The 24,709-nt window shown below is 37.8% G+C and overlaps 1 non-coding gene across 1 annotated transcript; it reads left to right on the top strand.

Moving 5' to 3' along the window:
* Nucleotides 1-3,537: 3,537 nt before the first annotated feature.
* On the top strand, nucleotides 3,538-3,645 carry LOC112712737 (small nucleolar RNA R71). Its single transcript, XR_003157895.1, has one exon. It is a non-coding gene; the product is annotated as a small nucleolar RNA R71 (small nucleolar RNA).
* The last annotated feature ends 21,064 nt before the right edge of the window (nucleotides 3,646-24,709 follow it).

Here is a 24,709-nt window from a genome sequence, read left to right as displayed (position 1 = left end):
TGGAAGAAAATGCATCCCTTGAGGCATCTCAGGGATTTCTTGATGATGAGCTTCCTCATGCATCTCTTGAGATCCATGGATAGGCTATCTTGTTTGCTCCATCCTTTTCTTAGTGATGGGCTTGTCTTATTCAATGAGGATGTCTCCTTCTATGACAACTCTAGCTAAGTAGCATAGATGGCAAATGAGATGTGGAAAAGCTAGCCTTGCCAAGGTGGAGGGCTTTTCGGCTACTTTGTAGAGTTCTAGAGAGATGACTTCATGAACTTCTACTTCCTCTCCAATCATGATGCTATGGATCATGATGGCCCGATCCACAGTTTCTTCGGATCGGTTGCTAATGGGGATGATAGAGCGTTGGATGAACTCCAACCATCCTCTAGCCACAGGCTTAAGGTCCAGTCTTCTCAATTGAACCGGCTTGTCTTTAGAGTCTCTTTTCCATTGAGCTCCTTCCACACATATGTCCATGAGAACTTGGTCTAACCTTTGATAAAAGTTGACCTTTCTAGTGTAGGGGCATGCGTCTTCTTATATCATAGGCAAGTTGAATGCCAACCTTACATTTTCCGGATTGAAATCTAAGCATTTCCCTCGAGCCATTGTAAGATAATTCTTTGGATTCGGGTTCATACTTTGATCATGGTTCCTAGTGATCCATGCATTGGCATAGAACTCTTGAACCATTAAGATTCCGACTTGTTGAACGGGGTTGGTAAGAACTTCCCAACCCCTTTTTTGGATCTCATGTCGGATCTTCGGATACTCATTTTTCTTGAGCATGAAAGGGACCTCAGGGATCACCTTCTTCTTGGCCACAACTTCATAGAAGTGGTCTTGATGGGCTTTTGAGATGAATCTCTCCATCTCCCATAACTCGGAGGTGGAAGCTTTTGTCTTCCCTTTCCTCTTTCTAGAAGTTTCTCTGGCCTTAGGTGCCATAAATGGTTATGGAAAAACAAAAAAGCTATGCTTTTACCACACCAAACTTAGAATGTTGCTTGTCCTCAAGCAAAAGAAGAAAGAATAGATGAAGAAGAAGAAGATATAGAGGAGAGGGAGAGAGATGTGTATTCGGCCAAGGGAGATAAGAGAGGGTAGTGATGTGTGAAAATGAAGAAGGATAGAGGGGTTTATATAGTGGAGGGAGAGGGGTTAGGGTTCGGTCATTTAGGGTGGGTTTGGGTGGGAAAAATATTTTGAATTTGAAAGTAGGTGGGGTTTATGGGGAAGAGTGGATGGATGTGAGTGGTGAAGAGGTGATGGGGAATAGTGAATGAGATGATTGGTGAATGATGTTTGGGAAAGAGTATTGTGAAAAGGTGTGAGAGAGAGGGAGAAGGTAGGTGGGGATCCTGTGGGGTCCACAGATCCTGAGGTGTCAAGGATTTCTCATCCCTGCACCCTTTAGGCGTGTAAAATGCCCTTTGTATGCAATCTTGGCGTTTAACGCCAGACTGCAGCATGTTTCTGGCGTTAAACGCCACCTCCATGCTTGTTTTGGGCGTTCAATGCCAATCTGCAGCATGTTTCTGGCGTTGAACGCCACTTCCATGCTTGTTTCTGGCGTTCAACGCCAGCTTCATGCTCTGTTCTGGCGTTGAACGCCAGCCAGATGCTCCTTACTGGCGTTTAAACGCCAGTAAGCTTTTCCTCCAAGGTGTGCTATTTCTTATGCTATTTTTTATTCTATTTTTAATTTTTGCAATTGTTTTGTGACTCCACATGATTATAAACCTAATAAAACATAAAAGAACAATAGAAATATTGATAAATAAAAATTGGGTTGCCTCCTAATAAGTGCTTCTTTAATGTCAATAGCTTGACAGTGAGCTCTCATGGAGCTTCACAGATGTTCAGAGTATTGTTGGAACCTCCCAACACCAAACTTAGAGTTTGAATGTGGGGCTTCAACACCAAACTTAGAGTTTGGTTGTGGCCTCCCAACACTAAACTTAGAGTTTATTTGTGGGGGCTTTGTTTGACTCTGTATTGAGAGAAGCTTATCGTGCCTCTTTTCCATGTTTACAGAAGGATAACCTTGAGCTTTAAACACAAGGTAGTCCCCATTCAATTGAAGGACCAGTTCACCTCTGTCAACATCAATCACAGCTTTTGTTGTGGCTAGGAAGGGTCTTCCAAGAATGATGGATTCATTCTCATCCTTCCCAATGTCTAAGATTATGAAATCAGCAGGGATGTAAAGGCCTTTAACCTTTACCAACACGTCCTCTACCGATCCATAAGCTTGTTTCATTGACTTGTCTGCCATCTCTAATGAGATTCTTGCAGCTTGAACCTCAAAGATCCCCAGTTTCTCCATTACAGAGAGTGGCATAAGATTTATACCTGACCCCAGGTCACATAGAACCTTCTCAAAGGTCATGGTGCCTATGGTACAGGATATTAAGAATTTACCAGGATCTAGTTTCTTTTGAGGTAGAGTTTGCTGAACCCATGTATCTAGTTCACTAATGAGCAAGGGAGGTTCATCTCTCCAAGTTTCATTACCAAACAACTTGGCATTCAGCTTCATGATGGCTCCTAGATATTGAGCAACTTGCTCTTCAGTTACATCTTCATCCTCTTCAGAGGAAGAATAGTTCTCAGAGCTCATGAATGGTAGAAGGAGGTTTAATGGAATCTCTATGGTCTCTATATGAGCCTCAGATTCTTTTAGGTCCTCAATAGGGAACTCCCTTATGTCTGGAGGACGTCCCATGAGGTCTTCCTTATTGGGATTCATGTCCTCCCCTTCCTCTTTGGATTTGGCCATGTTGATAATATCAATGGCCTTGCACTCTCTTTTTGGATTCTCTTCTGTATTGCTTGGGAGAGTATTAGGAGGAGTTTTAGTGATTTTCTTACTCAGCTGACCCACTTGTGCCTCCAAATTTCTAATGGAGGATCTTGTTTCACTCATGAAACTTAAAGTGGCCTTAGATAGATCAGAGACTATGTTTGCTAAGTTAGAGAGGCTCGCTCAGAATTCTCTGTCTGTTGCTGAGAAGATGATGGAAAAGGCTTGCTATTGCTGAGCCTATTTCTTCCACCAATATTAAAGCCTTGTTGAGGCTTTTGTTGATCCTTCTATGAGAAATTTGGATGATTTCTCCATGAGGAATTATAGGTGTTTCCATAGGGTTCACCCATGTAATTCACCTCTGCCATTGCAGGGTTCTCAGGATCATAAGCTTCTTCTTCAGAAGGTGCCTCTTTAGTACTGTTGGATGCATTTTGCCATCCATTCAGACTCTGAGAAATCATGTTGACTTGCTGAGTCAACATTTTGTTCTGAGCCAATATGGCATTTAGAGCATCAATTTTAAGAACTCCCTTCCTCTGAGGCGTCCCATTACTCACAGGATTCCTCTCAGAAGTGTACATGAATTGGTTATTTGCAACCATGTCAATGAGTTCTTGAGCTTCTGCAGGCGTTTTCTTTAGGTGACTGGATCCACCTGCAGAATGGCCCAGTAACATCTTAGAAAGCTCAGATAGACCATCATAGAATATATCTAAAATGGTCCACTCTGAAAGCATACCAGAAGGACACCTTTTGGTCAACTGCTTATATCTTTCCCAAGCTTCATAGAGGGATTCACCATCTTTTTGCTTGAAGGTCTGAACATCCACTCTAAGCTTGCTCAGCTTTTGAGGAGGAAAGAACTTGGCCAAGAAGGCTGTGACCAACCTATCCCAAGAGTCTAGGCTATCTTTAGGTTGTGAGTCCAACCATATTCTAGCTCTCTCTTACAGCAAAAAGGAAAAGCATGAGCCTGTAGACTTCAGGATCTACTCCATTAGTCTTAACAGTATCACAAATTTGCAAGAATTCAGTTAAAAACTGATAGGGATCTTCTAATGGAAGTCCATGGAACTTGCAGTTCTGTTGCATTAGAGCAACTAGTTGAGGCTTTAGCTCAAAGTTGTTTGCTCCAATGGCAGGGATTGAGATGCTTCTTCCATAAAAGTTGGAGGTAGGTGTAGTATGATCACCAAGCATCCTCCTTGCGCCTCCACCATTGTTATTGGGTTCGGCCATATCTCTCTCTTTTTTCGAGATTCTCTATAAGGTTTTCTCTGGATTGTTGTGCTTTAGCTTCTCTTAGCTTCTTCTTCAGAGTCCTTTCAGGTTCAGGATCTGCTTCAACATGAATGTCCTTACCCTTGCTCCTGCTCATATGAAAAAGAAGATAATAGAAAAGAAGAGGAATCTTCTATGTCACAGTATAGAGATTCCTTTATGTGAGTAGAAGAAGAAAAGAATAGAAGAAGGATGAGGAAAATTCGAACATAGAGGAGAAGAGAGAGTTCGAATTTTTAGATGAAGAGAAGTGTTAGTAAATGAATAAATAAATAGAAGAAGATGAGAGAGAGAAATTCGAAAATTATTTTTGAAAAATAGTTAGTGATTTTCGAAAATTAAGAGAAGAAAGAAAATTAAAATTAAAATTTGAAACAATTAGTTAATTAAAAGAATTTTGAAAAAGAGGGAGGTAATTTTCGAAAATTAGAGAGAGGAAAGTAGTTAGGTGGTTTTGGAAAAGATAAGAAATAGTAAAACAAACAAAAAGTCAATTAGTTAGTTAAAAAAGATTTGAAATTCAATTTTGAAAATATAAGAAGTTAGAAAATATTTTTGAAATCAATTTAAAAAAAAAGATATGGTTTGAAAAAGATATGATTTGAAAAAGATATTTTGAAAAGATATGATTAAAAAAGATATTTTGGAAAAGATTTGATTTTTAAAATTAAAATTAATTACCTGACTAACAAGAAACTAAAAGATATGATTCTAGAATTTAAAGATTGAACCTTTCTTAACAAGAAAGTAACAAACTTCAAATTTTTGAATCAATCGCATTAATTGTTAGTAAAGTTTTCGAAAATTCGAAATAAAAATGAGAAAAAGATTTTGAAAAACAATTTTAAAATTTTTTTTTTGAAAAATAATAAGAAAAATGAAAAAGATTTGATTTTTGAAAAAGTTTTGAAAAGATAGGTGATAAACCCCATTTGTAGGGTTTATCTTGTGTTTGATTTATGGGATTTTATAGCCTTTTACCCACATTTATCCATTGAAATAGATTGGTTTTATAACTTCTCCTTTAATTGTGCTTAAGAGTAAAAACATGCTTTTTAGGTCTTAAAATAGCTAAATTTAATTCACCTTGATTCCATTAGATGCCTTGATATGTTTGTTAAGTGATTTCAGATTTAGGAGGCAAAGATTGGATCAAGGGAATGAAGAAAAAAAAGCATGTAAAGTTGGAGGACTCATGAAGAAATGATGGAACCAAAAAGCTGTCAAGCCTGACCTCTTCACACTTAATTGACCATAACTTGAGCTACAGAGGTCCAAATGATGCGGTTCTAGTTGGTTTGGAAAGCTAACATTTGGGGCTTTGAAACGATATAAGATTTGCCAAAGTTGCATCGCGCACAGAGGCGCGTACGCACATGGTACGCGCACGCGCCGATGGTGGCACATGATCCACTTAATGCAACTCGTGGCCAGCGATTTTAGAAGCCTTGTGGGCCAATCCAACTTATTTCTGATGCTATTTAAGCCAAAGATTGAAGAGGAATCAACATACTTTTGACCATTAGTTTAGTTTAGCTTAGTTTTGGGAGGGAAAGTTAGTTTTAGAGAGAGAAGCTCTCACTTCTCTCTAGGATTAGGATTAGGATTAGGTTTAGTTCTTAGATATAGGTTTTCATTCATCTTCTTCTACTTCTATCTTTTAATTCCTTGTTGTTACATTCATTCTTCTTCTATTCTTTTGTTGTAATTTCCTTGATGTTGTTTCTATATTTTGTTGTAGATCTACTCTTGTTCCTTCTCTTTTCTTTCAATTCAATTAGAGGTAATTCATAATAATTGTGTTCCTTTTAATTATTGTTGTTAAATCATTGCAATAATTGTTGTTAGATTTCATTCTTGTTGTAGATTTCATATGCTTTCCTTTTATGCCTCTTATGTGTTTGATAAAATGCCTCTTTTAATTTTAGTATAGATTTTGTTCCTCTTGGCCTTGGTTGAGTAATTAGTGACTCTTGAGTTATCCAATTCCTTTGTTGATTGATAATTAGAAGTTGCTAATTGATTTGAATGTCTCTAAAGCTAGTCTTTCCTTTAGGAGTTCATTAGGACTTGAGGAATCAAATTGATTCATCCACTTGACTTTCCTCCAATGGTTAGAGGTTAACTAAGTGAGCGCAATGACAATTTGTTATCACAATTGAGGAGGATGACTAGGATGGGGCTTCTAATTCTCATACCTTGCCAAGAGCTTTGTTAGTTGTTAGTTTATTTTCTTTGCCATTTATATTTCTTGTCTAAAATCTCAAAAACCCCAAAATAACTCACAACCAATAACAAGACACTTTACTGTAATTCCTAGGGAGAACGCCCGAGGTTTGAATACTTCGGTTTATAAATTTAGGGGTTTGTTTTAGTGACAAACAACTTTTTGTATGAAAAGATTATTGTTTGGTTTAGGAACTATACTTACAACGAGAATTCTTTTGTGAAATTCTAAACCATCAAAAATCCAATCATCAAAATGGCGCCGTTGCCGGGGAATTGCAATGGTGTTGTGTTATTGGTTATTGTATATATGTGAATATTGTGAATATGTTTGCTTTTTGCTTCTTTGTTAGTTTTTAGTTTGTTCTCTTTATTTGTTACTATTTTTTGTTTTTGCCCTCTCTTGCTATCATGAATTCTCACTTTGGCTATGAGTGTAGTTACAACTATGTTGTAGGTGATGAGAACTATAATGAGAATGTGTATGAAAGATGGGATAACCAAAGGTGGGAGGAGCCATATGCATATGATCAATCCTCTTGGCAACAACCTCCACCAATGCACTATGAAGAAGAGCCACTCTATGATGCATATCAATCCAATGGCTATGGTGAATCACCTTGTGACTTTCAAGAACCACCACCATATGCCTATGAACCATATCCTCAACATAACTCTCAACCATACTCACAAGCCCCTTCTTACCAACCACCTTCATATGAGCCTAATCCATATCCATCCTACCAACAACCATATGAGCCATATGAACCACATATAGAGCCACCACCATTCCAACATCAATATTTTCAAGAGCCACCTCCTCCACATTATTACCAAGATGAACCACCTCCAATATATAAAAATTTTTAACCACAAGATGAATACTACTTTCCACCACAACCTCCCATGGAAGAATACTCATATCCATTGATCCAAGAGCCACATGATCCTAATCATATTATCCAAGAGGAACAAGAGTCAAGGGATCATCTCAAGGAAGCATTGGATCAATTTCAAGCAACCATGGAGTGTGTTGTGCAACAAGTGGAAAGAGTGGAAAACATAGAACCACCACAACTCTACCAAGAATAACCACCTTCCTACTATGAATCCTCCCCCCAATTTGATGAACCCTTCCACCCACCGCAATCTCTAATGCATGAGACCCTTGGTGTTCTTGTTCAAGGGCAATAAGAGATGAAAAGGGATGTGCAAAATTTCATGGCCATGTTGGATGCGGTAACAAATCAATTAGCCTCCCAATGCTTGAACACTCAAGGAACTCCCATGGCTACATGTGGAGAATCGAATGAAGAACATAGCATGAAGGAGAGATTAGAAACTCCGGTGGAAATTGAGGGAAGTTGCTTTGTGTTGGAACAATTGGAGGAAGCTAGGATTATCAAAGAAAAGGAAGAAATAGTTGAAGACTTAGGAGATGCGGAACCCCCATGGGAACCTAGAGTTGAAGAAGACCCCTCCAAGAAGATTGAAATTGATGTTGAGGAGGGATGTGCATAACCTCCAATGCATATTCCATACAAAGAATTGGATGGGATAGAACAAGAATTGAGTTCCCATGACAATGAAGAGCAAGCATCAAGTCTTAGTGGTGAAGAATCCTTTAAGAATGAAGAACCCTCTCCCGCTGGAGTTGAAAGTGTTGAGGAGGTAAATTTTTCTCACCCTCCCTATTATGGTTTGAGTAAGGGAAAAGGTTTAGATAAAATTGTTGAATAAAGGATTGAGATTAAGAGATCTTGTGAAGAGGTGGAAGTCCCTAGACATAGAAGAACGAGGGTTGGTTATGCTTTGTCAAGATCATTGGAAGCATCTTTGCCTAGGTTGTCATCTACTCCTTCACTTGAGTGGGTAAAATTCATTTCTATTAGCTTTATTGTCCCACTTGAGTATGACTTGCTTGATACAGATGGTCAACTTAGGATGCTTTGTGGGATGAAGCGTAAGCAAAAGATGTTTCGTGGTTGGCGTTGCAAATCAAGGCTCATTTTGGTTGATACTTTAAGAGTTGAATACAAAGGTGGGAATAGTGCTCAAATAGATGGGTCTAGGAGGATTGTTGGGCACTTCATAGAGAATTCTTCTTGTTCACCACCCGGATGGACTAATAATGATGATCAACCTCAAGACGGGTGTGAAAACAAAGTGTGGGATCCCAGATTACAAGAAGAGGACTAATTTTGGGAGTCCCAAGCTTGTGAAGAACTCCATCAACACTTGGCTCAATCCATAAGAAATCGTGGGGCACAATGGAGAACCAAGCATTGGTGGGAGTTCCAAGATGAATTCAAGCACAAGCCACCTTGAGAGGAGCTCCCCATGAGTCCAACTTAAGGACAATAAACAAAAGTGTTAGATGGGAGACAACCCATGATGCCAGGGCATTTTGGCCAGTTTCACTGACCTTTTCTTTACTGTTTTTAAGGTAGTTTCATGCATTTTCTTAGGAAATAAGCTAGTTTTGGGTAGATATTCACTTACATCTTGATTCAAGCATACATTGTGCAATTTACATGATTTCATGAGAATTTTTCATGAATTATATGATAAATTGGATGATGCATGATCCCATGATTAAGAGCAAGACTTTGATGCACTTTGTTTGATTGATTTCAGGCCAAAAGAAGAAGAGAAGAAGCCACGTTAGTGGCTACATTAGTTACACTAACGTGGGCACTAACGTGGATGGAAGAAAAGCCCCAACGTTAGTGAGAAAAGTTAGTGACACTTAACATTATCACTATCGTTGGACCTAAGTTAACGTGGCCTCTAACGTTAAGAAGAAAAGGAGACGCCAACGTTAGTGACATTCAACTTTTTCACTAACGTTGGCCAAGTCACAAGAAGCCACGTTAACTCCCACGTTAACCTAGTTAACGTGGAAGCTAACATGAAGAAACAAGGTTGTTGACAACGTTAGTGACACCAAACATTGTCACTAACGTTGGAAGAAACCCACACTATCCCCAAGAAGCCACGTTAACTCCAGTTAACATGAAGAAGAAAGGTGATCGCCAACGTTAGTGACACCCAACATTGTCACTAACTTTGGAAGGAGCCCACACAAGCCACAATGAGCCACGTTAACTCCCACGTTAACTTAGTTAACGTGGTAGTTAACGTGGGCAAAAATTCCCACCTGGCAGCCTGACCATGCCTTCTTCAAACAAGAATAACTTGAGCCACAAAACTCCAAATGAGATGATTCTAATTGCGTTAGAAAGCTGATATTCAGAGCTTTTCAACGATGTATAATACTTTATAGTGGGCATGAAATTGGAGCACAAACAAGAGGCATCTTTTAAGCCCCAAAAACACCAACTGGGCAGCAAGTGCAACGTTAGCCACAATAACTTTAGCACTAACGCCAAACTTGTAGCGTTAGTGTGGCTAACTTTAGCACTAACTTTAGCACCTGGACCTCAACTTAACTCACTTCTCTCTCAAGCCCACTTCAAAGCTTAAGCAAGCAAGCCCACAATCGTCAACCAATCAAGGCTACAAGAAGCATCTAGAATAGGAATTTTCATTTAAGTGTAATTTGCTTTTAATTTCATTTTGTAATTTAGGAGAGCCTATATAAAGGCCTTAGTTTTTACATTCAAGTCATTCTAGAGATGGGAGAATTGAAGGAAGGGGGAGAGAGTGAAGACCAATTCGAACTTCTGTGAATTGGCACACTCCAAGGGGAGTGGGTCTTCGGACCCCTCCCCTCAACCACTCTTCTTCCTTTTCTTTTCTTTTCTTTTTCTTAGTAGTAGTTTAATTCTAGCTTGTACTTTTCATTTATGAATTTTTAAGTTCCAATTTCAGTTTGAATCTTCATCTTTACTTTTCTGCACTTTCTCTCTTTTATATATTTGTAGAGCAATGATCAACTAACTCTTTACATTAGGTTAGAGAGCTCTATTGTGATTCAATGGATCAATTGTAGTTCTTATTCTTCTTCTTTTTTCTTTTCTCTTGATTTTACTTGAAAGCTTTTGATCTTCATCCAATTGGGTAGTATCTTGGAAAAGAGGCTATTCAAACTTGGATCTCTTCTGAACCTTGAAAGAGGAATGAAGAGATCATGCTAGAAATGCTTTCTCATGCTGGACCAAATTGGGTTTGGATGGATATGTGACTATAATCCTCTCAACACTTGATTTGGGATATGCATGTGGTATAATCAGTGACCATACTTCATCTATTCTCATGAGCAATTGACCAAGGAATTGGCTATTGATCAAGATTTGAGAGATTGAATTACAAGGAATTGTAATTCGATCAATTAAGATTGCCAAGGAGATCAATGAGTGCATTGATTGAGGAAGAGATGAGAATGAACATGATCCGGAGGATTGTAATATCTCTTGATCCCAACGTTTATTTTATTTCTTACATTTACTTTTCTTGCCATTTTATTTTTCTGCACCTTATTGCTTTCTTTACTTTTCTGTAAATTTACAATTCCTGCTGCTCATCATCCAAATCTGAATCGTCTAACTAGGATAATCAATTAACCATTGATTGCTTAATCCGTTAATCTCTGTGGGATTCGACCCCACTCTATTGTGGGTTTTACTTGACGACAAATCGGTACACTTGCCGAAGGGGAATTTGTTGCGAGACAAGTTTTCCGTGCATCAAGTTTATGGCGCTGTTGCCGGGGATTAATTGTGATTAACAAACTACCGGTTGGTTGATTACCTAGATTAGACATTTTCTTTTGTTTTGCTTTATTCATGTAATTGCTTTAGTTCTTTATTTTCTATGCTCTCTAACTGTTTGTGTTAATGCCTCACCAAGAAGCCCCTGTCGTGATAGCTCTGGCTCTTGGTGATTTTGTTATTAACACAATAGTTCTTTTACTCAGCTTCTTTCCAAATAAAATTGGCATATGATCACATTCTAAGTTTGGTGTTGCCTTGCAACAATCTGTTTTCAATCTTTCTGGATACTTGCATCAATTCTAAGAGTAAGTGTCACACTAAGTTTGGTGTGCCACTTATTTTTCTATGCAATGTATCCAGCAACACCATTTGTTTGTATAATCATAATGCCTTTGCTTCTTAGGCTTGAAGTGTTACCCTTAATTTTTGCTTGCTTAACCACATACATCACTTACATTTCAGTATGTAAGACGTTCATGACCCATCATAGACCCCACCACCATGGTTTTATTTGTTGCTTGAAGACAAGCAATTAGCCTAAATTGGTGTGGGAAGGGAGAAAAGTAGGAGAAGAAGGGCAACAACAATAAATATGAACTACAAGGTGGTAAAGTTCCTTTCTCCTCTTACTTATTTCCAACACTTTAATTTGCATGATTGTCTTCTATGTTCTTTGTATGTATGTGTGCTTTCTCCTTGTGAATAAGCATGTCAATTCTGTCTTTTAAACTTTTATTGATTAAGTCTGTGTTTTCTAGTCTGAATGTCATTACTGTATCCTTACTTTGCTTACTAGTATGCTTGTCCCTTTTGAATCAAATGAAAAGAGAATGAGTGTTTTATAAAAGACCAGAGCAGAGTTCATACTATGGAGTAAGTTCCTGAGTTTGTGGTGTGGTCATAAGTTAGCTAAGTTGGTTCAACCACAAGGTGGGAAGACAACTATCTGCCCTGAATCATATGCTTTGAACACACCCCATGAGACTAGCTAACTAACAAGATCCTAATAAGAAAAAGGGAAAGAACAAAGGTTGAAGAATAAAAGAAAAAAAATAGCAAGAAAAGAGGCTAGGCACCAAGGGTTTGAGTCTTGAGGGATGTGTCTGTGGTGTTCTTGTACCAAGGATCTGCTTGGATTACTAAGCTCTCAGGGTGCTTTATCACCTGATAACTTGGGTTAACTAACCCGGGATTATCAGCTGAAAGTCCACTAGCAAGAGCAATCTTTGCTACAGAACATTTAGTAGCCCAAAGAGGTGCTGGACACCAAGACCTTAAGAAAAGAAAATAAACTAACTATGTGCCTGTGGTGTGTATGTATGGGGGAGAGACTTGAGCAAGTAAGTCCTTAGGGGTGCTTCAACACCTAGCACCTTGAACCAACTGGTTCAGGAGTGTTGGCTGAAAGCTTATTTTAAAGAGTTGCCCCCTTATAGAGCACTTAGCCTAGGAACGAAAATAAGCCTTGAAATAACAACAAAAGGATCAATGAATAAAAGTCTCATGGGATGCAATCACAATGAGTATTCTAGGACATGATAAAGGTCTGAAAGCCAGGAATGAACCTAAGTTGCTATGCATGAAACCACCATAAAACCAGGGACATGACTTCCACAAGAATGAATCATTTTTCTTGGCATTCCATTCATCATTCTCTTGTTCTAGTACTTGCTTAGGGACAAGCAAGCTTTAAGTTTGGTGTTGTGATGCCAGGGCATTTTGGCCAGTTTCACTGACCTTTTCTTTACTGTTTTTAAGGTAGTTTCATGCATTTTCTTAGGAAATAAGCTAGTTTTGGGTAGATATTCACCTACATCTTGATTCAAGCATACATTGTGCAATTTACATGATTTCATGAGAATTTTGCATGAATTATATGATAAATTGGATGATGCATGATCCCATGATTAAGAGCAAGACTTTGATGCACTTTGTTTGATTGATTTCAGGCCAAAAGAAGAAGAGAAGAATCCACGTTAGTGGCTACATTAGTTACACAAACGTGGGCACTAACGTGGAAGGAAGGAAAGCCCCAACGTTAGTGAGAAAAGTTAGTGGCATTAACTTTGAAAAAAGGAAATGGAGCCAACATTAGTGACACTTAACATTATCACTAACGTTGGACCTAAGTTAACGTGGCCTCTAACGTTAAGAAGAAAAGGGGACGCCAACGTTAGTGACATTCAACTTTTTCACTAATGTTGGCCAAGTCACAAGAAGCCACGTTAACTCCCACTTTAACCTAGTTAACGTGGAAGCTAACGTGAAGAAACAAGGTTGTCGACAACGTTAGTGACACCAAACATTGTCACTAACGTTGGAAGAAAGCCACACTATCCCCAAGAAGCCACGTTAACTCCCACGTTAACTTAGGTAACGTGGAAGTTAACGTGAAGAAGAAAGGTGATCGCCAACGTTAGTGACACCCAATATAGTCACTAACGTTGGAAGGAGCCCACACAAGCCACAATGAGCCACGTTAACTCCCACGTTAACTTAGTTATCGTGGTAGTTAACGTGGGCAAAAATTCCCACCTGGCAGCCTGACCATGCCTTCTTCAAACAAGAATAACTTGAGCCACAAAACTCCAAATGAGGTGATTCTAGTTGCGTTAGAAAGCTGATATTCAGAACTTTCCAACGATGTATAATACTCTATAGTGGGCATGAAATTGGAGCACAAACAAGAGGCATATTTTAAGCCCCAAAAACACCAACTGGGCAGCAGGTGCAACGTTAGCCACAATAACTTTAGCACTAACACCAAACTTATAGCGTTAGTGTGGCTAACTTTAGCACTAACTTTAGCACCTAGACCTCAACTTAACTCACTTCTCTCTCAAGCCCACTTCAAAGCTCAAGCAAGCAAGCCCACAATTGTCAACCAATCAAGGCCACAAGAAGCATCTAGAATTGGAATTTTCATTTAAGTGTAATTTGCTTTTAATTTCATTTTGTAATTTAGGAAAGCCTATATAAAGGCCTTAGTTTTTACATTCAAGTCATTCTAGAGATGGGAGAATTGAAGGAAGGGGGAGAGAGTGAAGACCAATTCGAACTTCTCTGAATTGGCACACTCCAAGGGGAGTGGGTCTTCGGACCCCTCCCCTCAACCACTCTTCTTCCTTTTCTTTTCTTTTCTTTTTTTAGTAGTAGTTTAATTCTAGTTTGTAATTTTCATTTATGAATTTTGAAGTTTCAATTTCAGTTTGAATATTCATCTTTACTTTTCTACACTTTCTCTCTTTTCTATTTTTGTAGAGCAATGATCAACTAACTCTTTACATTGGGTTAGAGAGCTCTATTGTGATTCAATGGATCAATTGTAGTTCTTATTCTTCTTCTTCTTTCTTTTCTCTTGATTTTACTTGAAAGATTTCGATCTTCATCCAATTGGGTAGTATCTTGGAAAAGAGGCTATTCAAACTTGGATCTCTTCTGAACCTTGAAAGAGGAATGAAGAGATCTTGCTAGAAATGCTTTCTCATGCTGGACCAAATTGGGTTTGGATGGATATGTGACTATAATCCTCTCAACACTTGATTTGGGAAATGCATGTGGTATAATTAGTGACCATACTTCATCTCTTCTCATGAGCAATTGACCAAGGAATTGGCTATTGATCAAGATTTGAGAGATTGAATTACAAGGAATTGTAATTCGATCAATTAAGATTTCCAAGGAGATCAATGAGTGCATTGATTGAGGAAGAGATGAGAATGAACATGATCCGGAGGATTGCAATATCTCTTGATCCCAATGTTCATTTTATTTCTTACACTTACTTTTCTTGCCATTTTATTTTTCTGCACCTTATTGCTTTCTTTACTTTTCTGTAAATTTACAATTCCTGCTGCTCATCATCCAAATCTGAATCGTCTAACTAGGATAATCAATTAACCATTGAATGCTTAATCCGTTAATCTCTGTGGGATTCGACCCCACTCTATTGTGGGTTTTACTTGACGACAAATCGGTACACTTGCCGAAGGGGAATTTGTTGCGAGACAAGTTTTCCGTGCATCAAGTTTATGGCGCTGTTGCCGGGGATTAATTGTGATTAACAAACTACCGGTTGGTTGATTACCTAGATTAGACATTTTCTTTTGTTTTGCTTTATTCATGTAATTGCTTTAGTTCTTTATTTTCTATGCTCTCTAACTGTTTGTGTTAATGCCTCACCAAGAAGCCCCTGTCGTGATAGCTCTGGCTCTTGGTGATTTTGTTATTAACACAATAGTTCTTTTACTCAGCTTCTTTCCAAATAAAATTGGCATATGATCACATTCTAAGTTTGGTGTTGCCTTGCAACAATCTGTTTTCAATCTTTCTGGATACTTGCATCAATTCTAAGAGTAAGTGTCACACTAAGTTTGGTGTGCCACTTATTTTTCTATGCAATGTATCCAGCAACACCATTTGTTTGTATAATCATAATGCCTTTGCTTCTTAGGCTTGAAGTGTTACCCTTAATTTTTGCTTGCTTAACCACATACATCACTTACATTTCAGTATGTAAGACGTTCATGACCCATCATAGACCCCACCACCATGGTTTTATTTGTTGCTTGAAGACAAGCAATTAGCCTAAATTGGTGTGGGAAGGGAGAAAAGTAGGAGAAGAAGGGCAACAACAATAAATATGAACTACAAGGTGGTAAAGTTCCTTTCTCCTCTTACTTATTTCCAGCACTTTAATTTGCATGATTGTCTTCTATGTTCTTTGTATGTATGTGTGCTTTCTCCTTGTGAATAAGCATGTCAATTCTGTCTTTTAAACTTTTTATTGATTAAGTCTGTGTTTTCTAGTCTGAATGTCATTACTGCATCCTTACTTTGCTTACTAGTATGCTTGTCCCTTTTGAATCAAATGAAAAGAGAATGAGTGTTTTATAAAAGACCAGAGCAGAGTTCATACTATGGAGTAAGTTCCTGAGTTTGTGGTGTGGTCATAAGTTAGCTAAGTTGGTTCAACCACAAGGTGGGAAGACAACTATCTGCCCTGAATCATATGCTTTGAACACACCCCATGAGACTAGCTAACTAACAAGATCCTAATAAGAAAAAGGGAAAGAACAAAGGTTGAAGAATAAAAGAAAAAAAATAGCAAGAAAAGAGGCTAGGCACCAAGGGTTTGAGTCTTGAGGGATGTGTCTGTGGTGTTCTTGTACCAAGGATCTGCTTGGATTACTAAGCTCTCAGGGTGCTTTATCACCTGATAACTTGGGTTAACTAACCCGGGATTATCAGCTGAAAGTCCACTAGCAAGAGCAATCTTTGCTACAGAACATTTAGTAGCCCAAAGAGGTGCTGGACACCAAGACCTTAAGAAACGAAAATAAACTAACTATGTGCCTGTGGTGTGTATGTATGGGGGAGAGACTTGAGCAAGTAAGTCCTTAGGGGTGCTTCAACACCTAGCACCTTGAACCAACTGGTTCAGGAGTGTTGGCTGAAAGCTTATTTTAAAGAGTTGCCCTCTTATAGAGCACTTAGCCTAGGAACGAAAATAAGCCTTGAAATAACAACAAAAGGATCAATGAATAAAAGTCTCATGGGATGCAATCACAATGAGTATTCTAGGACATGATAAAGGTCTGAAAGCCAGGAATGAACCTAAGTTGCTATGCATGAAACCACCATAAAACCAGGGACATGACTTCCACAAGAATGACTCATTTCTCTTGGCATTCCATTCATCATTCTCTTGTTCTAGTACTTGCTTAGGGACAAGCAAGCTTTAAGTTTGGTGTTGTGATGCCAGGGCATTTTGGCCAGTTTCACTGACCTTTTCTTTACTGTTTTTAAGGTAGTTTCATGCATTTTCTTAGAGAAATAAGCTAGTTTTGGGTAGATATTCAGTTACATCTTGATTCAAGCATACATTGTGCAATTTATATGATTTTATGAGAATTTTGCATGAATTATATGATAAATTGGATGATGCATGATCCCATGATTAAGAGCAAGACTTTGATGTACTTTGTTTGATTGATTTCAGGCCAAAAGAAGAAGAGAAGAAGCCACGTTAGTGGCTACATTAGTTACACTAACGTGGGCACTAACGTGGAAGGAAGGAAAGCCCCAACGTTAGTGAGAAAAGTTAGTGGCATTAACTTTGAAGAAAGGAAATGGAGCCAACGTTAGTGACACTTAACATTATCACTAACGTTGGACCAAGCTCATAAGTGGCCACGTTAGTTACCACGTTAACTTAGTTAACGTGGCCTCTAACGTTAAGAAGAAAAGGTGATGCCAACGTTAGTGACATTCAACTTTTTCACTAACGTTGGCCAAGTCACAGGAAGCCACGTTAACTCCCACGTTAACTTAGTTAACTCCCACGTTAACCTAGTTAACGTGGAAGCTAACGTGAAGAAACAAGTTTGTCGACAATGTTAGTGACACTAAACATTGTCACTAACGTTGGAAGAAACCCACACTATCCCCAAGAAGCCACGTTAACTCCCACGTTAACTTAGTTAACGTGGAAGTTAACGTGAAGAAGAAAGGTGATCGCCAACGTTAGTGACACCCAATATTGTCACTAACGTTGGAAGGAGCCCACACAAGCCACAATGAGCCACGTTAACTCCCACGTTAACTTAGTTAACGTGGTAGTTAACGTGGGCAAAAATTCCCACCTGGCAGCCTGACCATGCCTTTTTCAAACAAGAATAACTTGAGCCATAAAACTCCAAATGAGGTGATTCCAGTTGCGTTAGAAAGCTGATATTCAGAGCTTTCCAACGATGTATAATACTCTATAGTGGGCATGAAATTGGAGCACAAAAAAGAGGCATCTTTTAAGCCCCAAAAACACCAACTGGGCAGCAAGTGCAACGTTAGCCACAATAACTTTAGCACTAACACCAAACTTGTAGCGTTAGTGTGGCTAACTTTAGCACTAACTTTAGCACCTAGACCTCAACTTAACTCACTTCTCTCTCAAGCCCACTTCAAAGCTCAAGCAAGCAAGCCCACAATTGTCAACCAATCAAGGCCACAAGAAGCATCTAGAATAGGAATTTTCATTTAAGTGTAATTTACTTTTAATTTCATTTTGTAATTTAGGAGAGCCTATATAAAGGCCTTAGTTTTTACATTCAAGTCATTCTAGAGATGGGAGAATTGAAGGAAGGGGGAGAGAGTGAAGACCAATTCGAACTTCTGTGAATTGGCACACTCCAAGGGGAGTGGGTCTTTGGACCCCTCCCCTCAACCACTCTTCTTCCTTTTCTTTTCTTTTCTTTTTCATAGTAGTAGTTTAATTCTAGTTTGTACTTTTAATTTATGAATTTTGAAGTTTCAATTTCAGTTTGAATCTTCATCTTTACTTTTCTGCACTTTCTCTCTTTTCTATTTTTGTAGAGCAATGATCAACTAACTCTTTACATTGGGTTAGAGAGCTCTATTGTGATTCAATGGATCAATTGTAGTTCTTATTCTTCTTCTTCTTTCTTTTCTCTTGATTTTACTTGAAAGCTTTTGATCTTCATCCAATTGGGTAGTATCTTGGAAAAGAGGCTATTCAAACTTGGATCTCTTCTGAACCTTGAAAGAGGAATGAAGAGATCATGCTAGAAATGCTTTCTCATGCTGGACCAAATTGGATTTGGATGGATATGTGACTATAATCCTCTCAACACTTGATTTGGGAAATGCATGTGGTATAATCAGTGACCATACTTCATCTCTTCACATGAGCAATTGACCAAGGAATTGGCTATTGATCAAGATTTGAGAGATTGAATTACAAGGAATTGTAATTCGATCAATTAAGATTGCCAAGGAGATCAATGAGTGCATTGATTGAGGAAGATATGAGAATGAACATGATCCAGAGGATTGCAATATCTCTTGATCCCAATGTTCATTTTATTTCTTACATTTACTTTTCTTGCCATTTTATTTTTCTGCACCTTATTGCTTTCTTTACTTTTCTAAAATTTACAATTCCTGCTGCTCATCATCCAAATCTGAATCGTCTAACTAGGATAATCAATTAACCATTGATTGCTTAATCTGTTAATCTCTGTGGGATTCGACCCCACTCTATTGTGGGTTTTACTTGACGACAAATCGGTACACTTGCCGAAGGGGAATTTGTTGCGAGACAAGTTTTCCGTGCATCAACCCACCATGGTAACTTCTTTTCATTTTCTTTTTTTGTACATATTGGTAAAAGTAGTTTAATTTCTAGTTTTGATTAGTTTCTTGAGTTTAATTAGCATTTTATCATGTTAAATAAGGTTTTAGGGTGTTTTGGTAGCTGTTTGGAGGTTTGGAATGCTTAGATTGGTGCAAAAATATAGAAAATTTTTGAAAACAGATCACCATCCACGCGTGCGCGCAACACACACGTACGCGTGCATCAAGCGTTTTGGACCATCCACGCGCGCGCGCCATGCACGCGTACGCGTGGATTGAGAAGTTCCACCTTCCATACCTTGACCCGAGAGTTAGGCCTGCACTGTGTGAAAATTAGGCCTAAGGCACAAACCAACTCGCGCGTATGCGCACATGCCGCGTACGCGCTATTCTCGGAATAAGCCATCAACGCGGACGCACCTTGTGCGCGTACACGTCACATCCATTGCACCACCATCCGCGCGCGCGCGCCTTGCGCACGTACGCGCGGATGTCCTTCTTTCACTACATTTCCTTTCTTCTCCTCCTTCCATTTCTTCCCTTCTCCTTTCTTCTTCCCTTCTTCTACACCTCATCCAACACATCCAAACACCATTGATAACCATTTATTTTAGTTAACTAATTAGTTAGTTAGTTAGCTTGCTTAGTTAGTTTTAGTTAGTTTTCATTTCATTGTCTCTTTTTCATTATAAGTGTTGGATTGTTATTCTTGTTTACCATTAATTGCTTCTGAGTATTAAAAAGGGATGTTTTCTTAACATCATTATGTTTATAATCTTTGTTGGATTCTATTGTTGAGGTTATATTTTGCTACTTAGTTTTGAGTTTCTCATGCTTACCTTTTAAAAACACCAAGTGATGAGAATTGCCTTCGAGCTTGTAACTCTTCTTGAATTGCATGATTTGGCCACCATGTGATTTGAGCCTTATTTTGTGATTAGGAAACTTCTTGATGGATGATGTTGTGCATTTACCTTAATGCATTGTATTTTATGATCATATGCATCCATAGGCTTAGCTTGAATGCTTTCATGCTTCTTTAATACTTGATTTACCTTACAAGTTTACTTAAAGTATTTCAAGCATACTAGAATGAGTAAAGTGCATGCTTCTTTAGTGACATAGCTCTTATGCTAATGTGTGTTCTAAACCGCGCAATTTAGAATTCACACACTTATTTGTCATTAATGTCACATTAATTCACTCACTCATTTCTAGTGATTCACCTCATTCCAACAATGTACGCTTCCTTGCTTTCATATCTTCTTATCTTATGGTGTTATTTTCTATTTTTCATGAACAACGCACCACAAGCAAACATGGAAGCGGAAAGAAGAACATACAACAACACCGGTTGAGCTACCAGCTGAGGGTAGCAATCCGGAGACTCGCCGTACCCCCTTGCTCATCCTTCAATGCATCGAGGACGATGCAAAATTTTAAGTGTGGGGAGGTCATCTGACCAATCAACGATTTTGGGTGACAAGTCTCTAATCTCAACACTTTTGCATTTCATTTTAAGATTTTAGGATTTTTACTTGAATTTTCTTAATTTTGCATATGTATACGCAATAAGCTTAGTCAAATAATGAGATCTTTCAAGAAAATTATCCATAGGGCACCTCAATTGATTTGAGTGAAAACTTTTCATAGAACTTGCTCGAATTATATATATTATGGACCATGTTTTTTAGCTAAGAACACAAGCAAGTGAGATTTGAACCTAATAGTGTGGTTACATCTTATAACCACTTATTTTTCCTTCTTGTATGCATTATTCTCTTTCTATGATTGTGATCTTGGATTTGTTTGATTCTTTATGTCCATTATTTTGTGTATTCATGCATCTATATGATTGAGGCCATTGTTTCATTAGCTCACTTACCCAAATAGCCTTACATTTTATCTTCCATTGTTAGCCAACTTTGAGCCTACGACTAACCCACTTGTTCTTAATTTAGCACATTACAAGCCTTAAAGCAAAAAACAATAAATGTCCTTATTTGGATCTTTGAGTAGCTTAGGCTAGTGTGTGAGTATCATTCAAGTGTGGGAAATCTTGGGACATTGGGTGAATAAAAGGGTAGTTTTGCATTTTTGTTGTAAATATTGGGAATTGGGTACATGCTCATGTATTGATTAAATGTATAGGCCTTATGCATTGATGTTTTTGTATATGAAAGAAAGAAAGAAAAAAAGGGATAAAGAAAAGAAAAGGAGAAAAAAATATGAAAAAGAAAAGAAGAAAGAAAATAGAAAAGAAAGAAAAAGAAGAAAAAGAAAGAAATAAAAAAAGGGGGACAAAATTCTCCAAAGTAAAGTCCAATAAAGATCGATGCATAAGTGTTGTGAAATGAAAAGGGATACATGAGTATGTGAAAAAGTGAGAAAAAATGGGTAGTTAGGTTAGAACTTAATTATATAGGATGTCATATGTTAGGTGGGAAGTCTAAGCTTATCAAAGATTCAAATCTCAAGCTCACTTAACCAAATATACACCCTACCTTGACCCTGACCCCATTACAACCTAAAGAAAAGACCTCATGATAATTGTATGCATGCATGAAATAAATGTTGATTGTTAGGTGGAAAACAAATCTTGGAAAGCATGATTAGGGGAGAATTGAGAGAATCAATCCTAAAAACTTGAGCGAATAGAGTGCAAACACATCCGGTGAGGGTTTGATGCTCAATTACATGTCTCCACCCATGATCATCTCCTTTCATGCAAGTTTGTAAAAATATTTAATAACTCAATTCAATTATGGTTTGACATGTTGTTAATACCTTTGGCCCTTGTGCATATATGCTTCTTGGGAATTAATTTATTTTGACCAAGCAATTGCATTCATTTAGATAGTTGCATATAGGTAGATTGCATTTAGTTAGTTTCTGTTGAATAAATGTTGATACCCTTTGTTTCTCTCTTGGCTTAAGCATGAGGACATGCTTGGTTTAAGTGCGGGGAGGTTGATAAACCCCATTTGTAAGGTTTATCTTGTGCTTGATTTAGGGGATTTTATAACCTTTTACCCACATTTATCCATTGAAATAGCATGGTTTTATAACTTCTCCTTTTATTGTGCTTAAGAGTGAAAACATACTTTTTAGGTCTTAAAATAGCTAAATTTAATTCACCTTGATTCCATTAGATTCCTTGATATGTTTGTTAAGTGATTTCAGATTTAGGAGGCAAAGATTGGATCAAGGGAATGAAGAAAAAAAAGTATGTAAAGTTGGAGAACTCATGAAGAAATGATGGAACCAAAAAGCTGTCAAGCCTGACCTCTTCGCACTTAATTGACCATAACTTGAGATAAAAAGATCCAAATGATGCGGTTCCAGTTGGGTTGAAAAGCTAACATCTGGGGCTTTGAAACGATATAAGATTTGTCATAGTTGCAACGCACATAGGGGCGCGCATGCGCACAGTACGCGGACGCGCTGATGGTGGCACATGATCCAATTAATGCTATTTAAGAAGCAGTGATTTTAGAAGCCTTGTGGGCCCAATCCAACTCGTGGCCAGTGATTTTAGAAGCCTTGTGGGCCCAATCCAACTCATTTCTGATGCTATTTAAGCCAAAGATTGAAGGGGAATTAATATACTTTTGACCATTAGTTTAGTTTAGCTTAGTTTTGGGAGGGAAAGTTAGTTTTAGAGAGAGAAGCTCTCACCTCTCTCTAGGATTAGGATTAGGATTAGGTTTAGTTCTTAGATCTAGGTTTTCATTCATCTTCTTCTACTTCTATCTTTCAATTCCTTGTTGTTACATTTATTCTTCTTCTATTCTTTTGTTGTAATTTCCTTTGTGTTGTTTCTATATTTTGTTGTAGATCTACTCTTGTTCCTTCTCTTTTCTTTCAATACCATTAGAGGTAATTCATAATAATTGTGTTCCTTTCAATTGTTGTTGTTAATTCATTGCAATAATTATTGTTAGATTTCATTCTTGTTGTAGATTTCATATGCTTTCCTTTTATGCCTCTTATGTGTTTGATAAAATGCCTCTTTTAATTTTAGTATAGATTTTGTTCCTCTTGGCTTTGGTTGAGTAATTAGTGACTCTTGAGTTATCTAATTCCTTTGTTGATTGATAATTAGAAGTTGCTAATTGATTTGAATGTCTCTAAAGCTAGTCTTTCCTTTAGGAGTTGATTAGGACTTGAGGAATCAAATTGATTCATCCACTTGACTTTCCTCCAATGGTTAGAGGTTAACTAAGTGGGTGCAATGACAATTTGTTATCACAATTGAGGAGGATGACTAGGATGGGACTTCTAGTTCTCATACCTTGCCAAGAGCTTTGTTAGTTGTTAGTTTATTTTCTTTGCCATTTATATTTCTTGTCTGAAATCTCAAAACCCCCAAAATAACTCACAACTAATAACAAGACACTTTAATGTAATTCCTAGGGAGAACGACCCGAGGTTTGAATACTTCGTTTTATAAATTTAGGGGTTTGTTTTAGTGACAAACAACTTTTTGTATGAAAAGATTATTGTTTGGTTTAGGAACTATACTTGCAACGAGAATTCATTTGTGAAATTCTAAACCATCAAAAATCCAATCATCAATAGGATTTTTAAAATTGAAATCTTGACTTGACTAACAAGAAACAACTTATTTTAAAAAATTTTTGACTAAGTCAACCTAAAGATTTCAAAAATTATGAGTAAAACAAGGAAAAGATATTTTTTTGATTTTTTTGAATTTTTTATGAGGAGAGAGAAAAATACAAATATGACGCAGAACATGAAAATTTTGGATCAAAACAAAGAAAACATGCAAGAACACTATGAATGTCAAGATGAACACCAAGAACACTTTGAAGATCAAGATGAACATCAAGAACTATTTTTGAAAAATTTTCAAGAAAAGAAAAACATGCAAGACACCAAACTTAGAAATTTTCAATGCTTAGACACTATGAATGCAAAAATGCATATGAAAAACAACAAAAGACACAAAACAAGAAAATATGGAGATCAAACAAGAAGACTTATCAAGAACAACTTGAAGATCATGAAGAACACATGCATGAATTTTCGAAAAAAATGCAAAAGTTTTTAAAACATGTAATTGACACGAAACTTAAAAATTGACTCAAGACTCAAGACTTAATAAGCGCTTCTTTAATGTCAATAGCTTGACAGGAAGCTCTTACAGAGCTTCACAGATGCTCAGAGCATGATTGTGGCCTCCCAACACCAAACTTAGAGTTTGAGTATGGGGGCTCTGCTTGACTCTGTATGGAGAGAATTAGATGAAGCTTTTCATGCTTCTTCTCCATGTTTACAGAAGAAAAACCTTGAGCCCTAAACACAAGGTAGTCCTCATTCAATTGAAGGACTAGCTCTCCTCTGTCCACATCAATCACAGCTCTTTCTGTGGCTAGGAAGGGTTTTCCAAGGATGATAGATTCATCCTCATCCTTCCTGGTGTCTAGGATTATGAAGTCAGCAGGGATGTAGAGGTCTTCAACCTTCACCAAGGCATCCTCTACAAGTCCATAAGCCTGTTTCATTGAATTGTCTGCCATCTCTAGTGAGATTCTTGCAGCTTGTA

This window comes from Arachis hypogaea, chromosome 1, assembly GCF_003086295.3.
Source record: "Arachis hypogaea cultivar Tifrunner chromosome 1, arahy.Tifrunner.gnm2.J5K5, whole genome shotgun sequence".
Lineage (NCBI taxonomy): Eukaryota > Viridiplantae > Streptophyta > Magnoliopsida > Fabales > Fabaceae > Arachis > Arachis hypogaea.
This window is presented reverse-complemented; position numbering and strand designations above follow the sequence as displayed.